This window comes from Littorina saxatilis, linkage group LG4, assembly GCF_037325665.1.
Source record: "Littorina saxatilis isolate snail1 linkage group LG4, US_GU_Lsax_2.0, whole genome shotgun sequence".
Classification (NCBI taxonomy): Eukaryota; Metazoa; Mollusca; class Gastropoda; order Littorinimorpha; family Littorinidae; genus Littorina; species Littorina saxatilis.
This window is the reverse complement of record NC_090248.1, coordinates 32,918,656-32,929,368: the sequence shown is the minus strand read 5'-3', so window position 1 is coordinate 32,929,368 and position 10,713 is coordinate 32,918,656. Positions and strand designations below refer to the sequence as shown.

The 10,713-nt window shown below is 40.4% G+C and overlaps 1 long non-coding RNA gene across 2 annotated transcripts; it reads left to right on the top strand.

Moving 5' to 3' along the window:
* Positions 1-1,404: 1,404 nt before the first annotated feature.
* On the top strand, positions 1,405-9,650 carry LOC138964536 (uncharacterized). Of its 2 annotated transcripts, XR_011455132.1 has the most exons (6): positions 1,405-1,868; positions 2,375-3,745; positions 5,362-5,583; positions 6,117-6,265; positions 6,449-6,579; positions 7,638-9,650. It is a non-coding gene; the product is annotated as an uncharacterized lncRNA (long non-coding RNA). The 2 variants fall into 2 exon arrangements; XR_011455131.1 differs by lacking the exon at positions 6,449-6,579 and having other exon boundaries at positions 1,407-1,868.
* The last annotated feature ends 1,063 nt before the right edge of the window (positions 9,651-10,713 follow it).

Sequence of the window (10,713 nt, the reverse complement as noted above, 5' to 3'; positions counted from 1 at the left end):
TTTGAATGTAAAACAGAAATGTAACACTATCTGTGACAATGACGGTTCTACGACTCGTTTGAATGACGGTATAGATCGAACCTTAACCCACAACTACGAAAATTTGTGTCAGACTTTTTTGAACAGGAAAATATGCCTCTGTTCAACAGTAACCAAAACATGGAAGATGTTTTTGAAACTTTACAGAAATGTAACACTAGCCTATCTGTGACAATGTTGCTTTTGAATTGAACCCACATTTGTTGAACAGGAGAGAATGTTCCTGTTCAACAGTGCCCAAAACACTGAATCTGACGTTTTTGAATCTTTTCTGTCATCTAACTGAATCTGACGTTTTTGAATCTTTTCTGTCATCTAACCCAATTGCTCATGACTTCATCGATCTTGAACATGCCTACTTTTCAAAGAAAGACAGACAAAAGCGAAATCTGCATGTTAGCCATCTGCCTGAAATGGTCAATGCACTTTTGTAAAATTGTCACATCTGTTATGCACTTTTGTGAAATGGTCAGTGCTGTTGTGCACTTATGCAAAACTTGGTGCTGTGCTGTTAACATTTGAACAAAATGCATTTTGTTCAAATGTTTAGTGCAACTTGCTACTATATAATCGCTGTATGCGCTTTGTGGTAATAATGCACTGTTGTGAAAAGTTTGCGCTAAATGTTGGCACTATGCATCATTGTTGGAGCACCCTCCTGTAGTAGATGCACCATGCATAAAAATGTACTTATGTGAAATGTTTCGTGTAAATTATTGTCACAATAATGTTTTGTGCGCCCCCATGTATGTGTTCTGTGCTAATAATGCACGGTTGTGAAATGTCCGTACACATTTTGTGGCACTATGTAATTCAGTGTTAGTGCATCCTCGTGCGGATGCTTCGTGCTAAAATTGCACTTCCATTAAAATATTGTACGCTCATGTCAACTGGTACTATATTTTCAATTGTTTCTCTGTCAATTTCAGATGTTTGTTTCCAATTACTTCAGTATCTCCCTGTTGCAATTCCAGGTGATTCATTATGCATGTGCCAATCAGTTTGAGGTGTTTAATTCTGATTCCTGTATTTACAGTGTAAAATTAAAACTATTGTTTTCAAACATTCCTAGGACACCTGGTAATGGTTCTGTGTTTTTTTGTAATTTGTATTTTGTTTTTCTGCAATAAATATTTGAAATGGATCTGAGACTGACTTACTACTTTTAGCACTTTTTTTCACCACATTCCCACGTACAGATATTGCAATATCAACTCTGCTTCCTTTCTACCTGTTTCAAACAAGCTCTATTTTTTAATTAAAAAGTTTTTTTTTCTTGTGGCTGTTTGATCAATTATGGCAAGCATTGACTGAAATAAACAATTTATATAGGCCTATATCCAGCACAACATGCAATTCATTAACTTTTGACCCTAACCTTTAACACTTCCCAAAATAAATCTTTGGTGGACATTGCATCGACGCTGTTCATTTTGAATGAACATTTTTCTTGTTAGATCAGTGGTCTATGCCGGCGCATAGTTGTGTATTGACTGGATCAATCGCCAACTCGCTGCGCTCGCGGTAAGTGCTGACAACCGGAAGAAAGCTGCATTCCGAAAAAAGTCACTTCCGTTTCGCCATTTTTCGATGATGCCAGAGAAGTGAACCATGATTTCAAGATGCCCGGTGCAAATTGTTGTATGCCTGGATGCAGCGTGAGCTCACTAAGATCTTCAACGCTTATAACTTTCCATGGTATACCAAACGGAAAAGCGGATGCCGAATGGAGAGCTGCTCTTCCACAAAATCAACCGTGCTGACAAGCTTTTCAACCCGAAGAATGCGAGGATGTTCCCGACATTTCAAAGAAACATGCTTCAAATACGGTACGTAAAAAAACTAGTAATATAGCGAAAATAAGCTTTCATCTGATTGTCTGTGCTGTGTTGTTTTGCTTGTAATGCTTCAAGTGACGAAGCTCTAGTAGTATCAATCAATCAGTATGAGGCTTAGTACTTGTAGTAACTAGTACTTTTACAGCTCGCAGACAAAAAATAACACAATCGTATTCTGAATCATACATTGACAAAGGCGTAATTCTGAGCTATAATTATTAGGTAATGGGGAAAAACCACTCTTTGTTCTTGTGATAATGTGTTTTTGAATATATTCTAGTAAACTTCTGGGTTAGAACTTAGATTTCTTTTGTTGTTTTACTCGGTCACTGAGTCAGTCTTGTTCATTCTTGACAGATTTGCAGTAGTGTGTTTTACTAATTCTTGTTTCTATTTCAATAGATCTAAATGTATAGGTCTGTTTAGTTAATTTAACTTATAATTTCGACTCAGCATTTTGAACATTTTCTTTGCATGTTTTTTTGCTGGGCCTACAGGCAAGCGAGCACTCATTCCAGGAAGTCTGCCAACCAACCATGTGCTACAGAAGTCAGTAGAAATGTTAGGCGCGTTTGATCGATCTGCGCGATCGCGCTGCGCGTTTGGTGGATCGATCAAACGCGCACACATCGATCGATGTGTGCGCGTTTGATCGATACAAAGAATACAAGAATCGTTAAAACGCGCAGCTCTTATATACTTGCGCATTTGGACGATCCGTCTCACAAATCACCATCGTACTACGCACACACACGTCTGCTGGCAATGACCGGAAGTTATGACCGGAAATAGGTCTTTCTCTTTCTCTCTCTCTCTCTGTCGATGAACCCATATATATACTTCAGCTACTGTCAGTATGTTTGTCCCTGTCCCTGTATCTCTTTCTCTCTCCTCCTTGGCCCGCGTGCGTCTCTCTCTCTCTCTCTCTCTGTCTCTCTCTGTCTCTCTGTCTCTCTCTCTCTCTCTCTTTCTGTCTCTCTCTCTCATTTAGGCAGTCATCGTGCGCACTTGGTCTTGTGCTTGCCGTGTACACACGGGGGTGTTCGGACACCGAGGCGCGAGTCTGCACACAAAGTTGACTCGGAGAAATAAATCTCTCGCCGAACGTGGGGACGAACTCACGCTGACAGCGACCAACTGGATACAAATCCAGCGCGCTACCGACTGACTGAGCTACATCCCCGCCCGTGTGTGTGTGTTTGTGTGTGTAAGGTTGTGCATGTGTGTGTATGTGCGCGGGTGTATATGTGTATGTGTCTGGGTGTATGTAAGTGCATGTGTGCAGTGTGTGTGCGTGTGTGTGTGTGTGTGTGTGTGTGTGTGTGTGTGTGTGTGTGTTTGTCTCTTAGGTGGTTCACAATCGTATTGAACTTTTCGCTTGACATCAAGATTGATTTGGGACACATGGCTGATGCATATATCTGCCTCCACTTGCCGCAGTGTGTGCCTAAACCTCTCCATCATGTATGAGTTAAACGAATGAAGAGAGACTGAAGCAATAAAACTAACTTGAGCCTATGTGAATAGAGCTCAGCAGTAATAAAAAAAAAAAGAAAAAATAGCTGAATTGTAATCAAAAACGTTGTCGGGGTATATTTCGGAACATTCCTGTATTTGAAACTTTTCACTTCCGGCGTGCGACGTTTGTGTGTGGTAGGGACTTACTTTGTGACAGATCGTCCAAATGCGCAAGTATAAGAGCTGCGCGTTTTAACGATTCTTGTATTGTATTCTTTGCATCGATCAAACGCGCACACATCGATCGATGTGTGCGCGTTTGATCGATCCACCAAACGCGCAGCGCGATCGCGCAGATCGATCAAACGCGCCTAACAGAAACACCAAAGACTCCAGCCAGGAAACCCCCAGTGAGTAAAAATTGCTGTTATTTGCCCAGTATAGTATGCTATTAGTGATACTGATAGTGATAATATGCTACTTGTAACTCTTTTGTGAGTACCGGTACATGTATACTGGGTGTTTTCTCAGTTTCTGTCCGCTGTCAGTGTGAGATTTATAGTTATATATTATAACCTGTTTTTCTAGTTTCATGGTTTAGCCACGACTCACTTTGAATGAGGGTCATCTGCCAGGCATTTAGCTGATTATCTGATAAGTGATATTTTTTAATTTGCTATTTATAAATTACAGTTACAGTAAACTAACACTGTCGCACAAAGTATGTGACTTTAAAAAAAGATTTGTTTGAAATCATGTGAGCTCTGTCCACTAGATGATGGAGAAGGGAATTTTTCCAGTTGAGTCTGCAACATGGATTTTTTCTCTCTCGGATAACAAATAGTACAGTATGGTAGGAAAAATTTAGGGTTGGTGTGGCGATAACTTCTTCTTCTGCGTTCGTGGGCTGAAACTCCCATGTACACTCGTGTTTTTACGTGTATGACCGTTTTTACCCCGCCATTTAGGCAGCCACACGCCGCTTTCGGAGGAAGCATGGTGGGTATTTTCGTGTTTCCATAACCCACCGAACTCTGACATGGATTACAGGATCTTTTCCGTGCGCACTTGGTCTTGTGGTTGCGTGTACAGTAGTACCTGCCATATCCGGTCACCCATTAGTCATTGCAAAGGTGACCGCAAATATCAGGTGGCCGTTCATTACAGGCCCCCTCCTCCTCCAAAAAAAAACCAAAACACGATCAAGTTTTCATGAAGAAAAGAAAGCGATCATCCACGAGCCGCCGATTCATTGTCTCTGTTAGTTTTGCTTTCGTTTATACATCTTAATTATTTGCGTGTTTAACTCGATCGTCCTGGCTAAGCTATTGTTTCGTATGTTTCTATGTGTGTTGTTTGGATTATTATATATGTATTTGAGTGTCAGATAAACAAGTGTTTCAAACTCACATCAGCTGTGATCGATCCGGAAGTGACTGCCGTAAATGTACATGTATGCGCATGTCTGTATTTACAGTTTGCGCATGCGTAAGTATTCATGTCGTCTGCTCGTGCTGTGCCGTCTGTGCACACAACACACACACACACACACACACACACACACACACACACACACCACAGGCGCTCACCCGCGAAAGTGACAAGTGGCCGTTAAGTGGCCGCTCCTGTCAAGTAAGAGGGGCACCTTAGGGCAAAAATCAGTGACCGTTGACCGCGTCAGACAGGTTAACGGCCATTAAGAGTCAATTATAGAAGGAAAACTCATTAGTCATGGGAAAGCTGGCCGCTCCGGGTAGGTTCACGCCCACGAAAGGGCCGGAAATGGAAGGGACTACTGTACACACGAAGGGGGATAAGTCACTAGCAGGTCTGCACACAAGTTGACCTGGGAGATCGGAAAAATCTCCACTCTTAACCCACCAGGCGGCCGCGGCCGGGATTCGAACCCTCGACCTTCCGATTACGAGGCCGACGTCTTACCACCCCGCCACAGCGCCCGTCGTGTGGCGATAACAATAAAGATATGTCATAGTGACTTGACTAATTGATTTGAATTCTGCTGCAGGTCAGTCGCCCCCCACCTCCTGGTTGCCTACTACAACTTCGAGGAAATACGACAGGACACCCTTCAGCTTGCTGCACCATGGTGTCTCTTGGAGAACAGCAAGGAACAGATACAGGGAATAACCGAAGCCAGCCAAGTGAAACTGTTGTCCTCTACGTTATGATTACGCACTCCAGCAGACATCAACTTGTGGTCGACGTGCGTGGGTTTTGCTCAAAATACGTAAGTATTCGTCAGTGTTTGGCTTCTCGAATTAAGTTTCAACTTAATCTCTGTCTCGAACCACAGGCGGAAGGTATCGTTCACTGGACCACTACTTACATAGAAAGACTATACTGAACGAATCGTCGGTAAGCTTACCACACTGTCATACTGTCATACTCATAGTGATATCACTGATACATTTGTACAGGTAAACATGGCTGTTTGCTGAAAAAATCGTTGTGAAAAATTGTAATGTCTCTGAAGTTTGATTCAGTCCGTCATTCATTTTGATGGGAAGTCAACCCTTGGTGAGGCTAATACTAATATTGTTTTGATCTGTATTCTGCCAGTGCCATTGCCAACTGCCATGGTTGTTCTTGTGGAGTTCTAGAACAAGCTCTGGTTTGAATGACCAGCTAAAATTAATGCTAATAGTAAATAAGTACATTATTTTTGCATTAGCGGGGTATACAAAATATTTTATTAAAAAAATACCGCATGGTTTTGCTTGATCAAATCATTTATCAGCTAACAATATGCTTTTATTTCAGTTGGACCTGACTTGAGCATGGTTCCGTTGTCTCCGCAACAACAGCTTGATTGAGATACAGGCATGTCCAGTTTTCAGCAAGTGCAGGCTGAGTGTGAAGATCTGATTGCTGATCTAGACACAACATAAGCTGCTTGACACTATTCCAAGGTAAGCGAGAAGCTTTGAAAATAGTTACTTTAATTCAGTAATGCGTAATTATGTATGCAATACTCCTGCTGGTGAGTTCACTACAAACAGGTACTACATTAGAACTAGAAGAATAGGTTCCACAAGAACATTTCTGACTGTTGATGCCACTAAAACTCTCGTTACATCCTGCATTCTGTGTAGATTAGATTACAGCAAATCCCTTCTCCTAGGCTGCCCTGACTCCACTCTCCAACCCTTGCAAAAAGTACAACACTCTGCAGCACTCCTCTCATGAAAGAACTTCACTGGCTTCCTGTGTCTCAACGTATTAGGTATAAAGCTGCCTGCTTCTGCTACAAGATCATCTCTCATTCTCTGAATCGGCACCTGCCTATCTTTCGTAACTGGTCTCCCTCTACACTCCCTCTCGCACCCTTCATTCTTCTGCTGATGCTCGACTTCTCCGTCAAGGTTGCTTTAAACGCAAGGCTCATGGCTTCCGCACGTTTTCATATCATGGCCCTCAGTTATGGAATTCACTCCCCTTTCTATTACGTCACTCTCCATACATGATTTCATCTTTTAAGTCCAATTTGAAAACTCACTTGTTCCAACAACATTACGGATAGTTCCTTAGGCCAAACAAAAAAATAGTCTGTTTACGGTAACATCGGCCCAAAAAATAGGGTCGGTAGGTCGGGATTTTTTTTTTTCTCCAAAAAACATCAAATTATTTTGCCAAAAAACATTGACAAACTTTGTTTTAAAATTTTGATTTTTTTTCCCAAATGCCAAAATAAAGTCTAGGGTCGCGCAAAAAAATAGGGTCGGTCGGGATACCGTAAACAGACTTCTTTTTTTTTTGGCCTTGGCATAGAGTCTGGGGATGTGAGATGTGCATGATGTGTTGTTTGAATCTGACAGTGATTGTATGAATTTTTTATACACGTATTGTTGTCACGCGCTTTGAACTTCTGATAAGGCGCTTTATAAATGCCCGTTATTATTATTATTATTATTATTATAAGTAGATACACACTTGTAAACTTATGTTAGTTTTCACACGTGAGCATGAAGTGCCTTTATGAGGAATGTATAGTGGCTTGCAATATTGAATTTGAGGGATGTTTGCAGTTATATAATATATTAGCACAGCTCAGTTTTCTACAGGGTTCCGTGAGAACAGTGAAATTCTCCTTTGAGGACTGAAAAATATCTTGGATAATTGGTCTTAATTGGGGGGGGGGGGGGGGGGGGGAGATTTAAAACATAAGTACATTCACATGTGTTTTTCATTTTCACTGTGTAAAGGTGGGGAGGTCCTTCTCTACTTGTTTCTTTGTTTTCCCATTGACATATATTTTTGTTCTTGTCTATATTTTTTACATAGGTGCTGTCCTCATCCCCAGCCGACTGTTTCCGCTGAAGCCGTGAAGGATGCTTCTTCATGTAGGCGTGGACATCTTTTTCGTCGCCGTGCAAGGCTTCCAGTTCCAGTACCATATAATTTTGTGAATACTCTGGGGACCTGTCATCAACTTTGGAAGGACGCTTTATTTTAACACTTTGTACCCCATCTATGTTGACCAAGATTTTTTAAGCCGAGACCAGCTGTGCTGCAGCAGGTCACTCAGAATTGTAGAAACTGTATCAACAGGCTAGAATCCTGGCGTTAGATCAACGTTACAGGAAGCGACTGAAGCTAACAGTCTAAGCAGGATGCGGATATGTGCCGAATGATAACAGATGCAATGTACATAGTGACTGTGTGTACCTGGGAGACAAGGAGTTAAGACCACATCTGAACTGAGGATTTAGTCTCTCCATAATCAAACGCTGAAGAAGATTTCAGAATGAACTTTGTTAGATAAATTATGGTTGTTATGATCGTCACATTTTATGTCCCCCCCTTCCCCCCTTTTCAAACTTCCCCGCTTTTCAGACCTTACATTTTTGGATTTTCTGTTCACAACCTGTTGTACATTTACCTACATATTAAGCAGATTTCCTCCTTTTTAAGACCAGCTTATTTTTTTATTCTTGGAGGCCTGAAAAGGGGGTTTGGAAGGACACTGTATTTGTTTGTTCGAAATTCAGAATTCAAATAATTCTTCATCAACGAGTTATTACTGGCTCACCATAGCAGTTAGGCCAGTCTTACTAACTCTTACTTTTATTAATGTGCCGTGATGCAAAGACGTTGAGCAGTTTTCAGATGTTTATGAATCTAGGGCTTTCAAAATTTACTGACATACAATACAATAACTTCATTAATCTCTAAAAGAGAAATTGCATTGCTGAGCTTTTGTGTCCGTAATAATAACATACATAAAACATTCAAAAATAAACATTTGTTCTTTGTCATTCATACATTCTTGTGTTCTTATACATTTCTTCATGTTGGACTCCATGACTCCATGACATCCAAACATGAAGTTCAGTTACCCCTTTTTGAGTCACTTGAGAAAAAGTGACTCTATGTAATCGGTCAGTGTTAGTCTGTCCGGCCGGCCGTCCGGCCGGCCGTCCGTAGACACCACCTTAACGTTGGACTTTTCTCGGAAACTATCAAAGCGATCGGGCTCATATTTTGTTTAGTCGTGACCTCCAATGACCTCTACACTTTAACGATGGTTTCGTTGACCTTTTACCTTTTTCAAGGTCACAGGTCAGCGTCAAAGGAAAAATTAGACATTTTATATCTTTGACAAAGTTCATCGGATGTGATTGAAACTTTGTAGGATTATTCTTTACATCAAAGTATTTACATCTGTAGCCTTTTACGAACGTTATCAGAAAAACAAGGGAGATAACTAGCCTTTTCTGTTCGGCAACACACAACTTAACGTTGGGCTTTTCTCGGAAACTATAAAAGTGACCGGGCTCAAATTTTATGTGAACGTGACTCCCAGTGACCTCTACACTTTGACGTCTGCTTTGGTGACCTTTGACCTTTTTCAAGGTCACAGGTATGCTTCAGGTATGCATTGTGTTGTGAATAGCAATTTCTTCCTGTCCATCTGATGCCTCATATAATATTCAGAACTGCGAAAGTGACTCGATCGAGCGTTTGCTCTTCTTGTTAACTTTGAAGGTCACATTGTGGGCGAATTTTTAGCAAAAAGTTGGAACATGGTATGACTGTTCTTACTCACAAGGGAAGTGATTTTGTTATTTACTGATTTTCATTTTGTGTGGCCTTCTTTCACCCATTTAATCATTCATAAATGTTCATACCCAAGGGAAGTAATTCACATATATCTATGGCCAATGTTTTCACAGGGCATCTATAGTGTGGATGAACACTGTCTCCACTCAAAATAGTCCTTTGCTATTGTACATTGTGAATCAGCATTTTTGTTTTTTTCCTGTTTGAATAAAGTGCAATCATTTTACAACCAAAGTGTTAATGTTAAAGATGTTTACATAATGTGTGAAGGATGATGCATTTGAAAACTAATATTGTTAAATGTAAATTGACCTGTGACAAGTCAGCATAGTGCAATATCCAAGCATGAAACCCGCACACAATTCCCAAACAACATGCTTTCTTTTCCACAAAATTCCATCCAGTGGAAAACAATTATGTGAACGTCATAACATGGTGTTTTTTTAAATTAATAATCAAGCCTTACACCAACTAAAATGGTGTTAATAGGCATTTGAGCAAGCTTTAACACCAACATAACATGGAGTTAATAGGCATTTGAGCAAGCTTTAACACCAACATAACATGGGGTTTTGCATGTTATACCAGCAATAACATGATGTTAATCACATTACAAGCAAGCTGTAACACCACCAAAACAAGCAGTTTTGCAAGTTAAGTCTACGATAACATGATGTTAATCACATTACAAGCAAGCTGTAACACCACCAAAACAAGCAGTTTTGCAAGTTAAGTCTACGATAACATGATGTTAATCACATTACAAGCAAGCTGTAACACCACCAAAACAAGCAGTTTTGCAAGTTAAGTCTACGATAACATGATGTTACTTGGCGTTAAACCAAAGCTTTAATGCCATCAAAACTTGGAATTTTTGCATGTTACAGACATGCTGTAACATGGTTTAACATGATGTTTTGACCGTCGCAAAACGCGCTGAAATTCCAGGCAATTTCGCTGCGATAACTTCAACAAAATCCAATCAAAATCTGGCGTTGTCGTGAACACCAAAATGTGATAAACCCATTGAAACTTGAAGTTTTGTTGGGATTTTGAGTAGTTTTGTAAGATACAAAACGCCACTTTTCGCCCAGTGTAACAAAAACAAATGATACGATGAAACAAGCCGACTATACACTCCCGAATATACGGAGTTGTAAAAAGACATGCAAGTTTAGTTTAAGTTAATTTTAAGCGATAGAGAGGGAGAAAGGAGTAAGATAGGGAGATAGTCAGAAAGAGCAAAAGGCGGCACGGTAACAGAAAAATAAATGATAAATAGGTGTTTTAATTATGT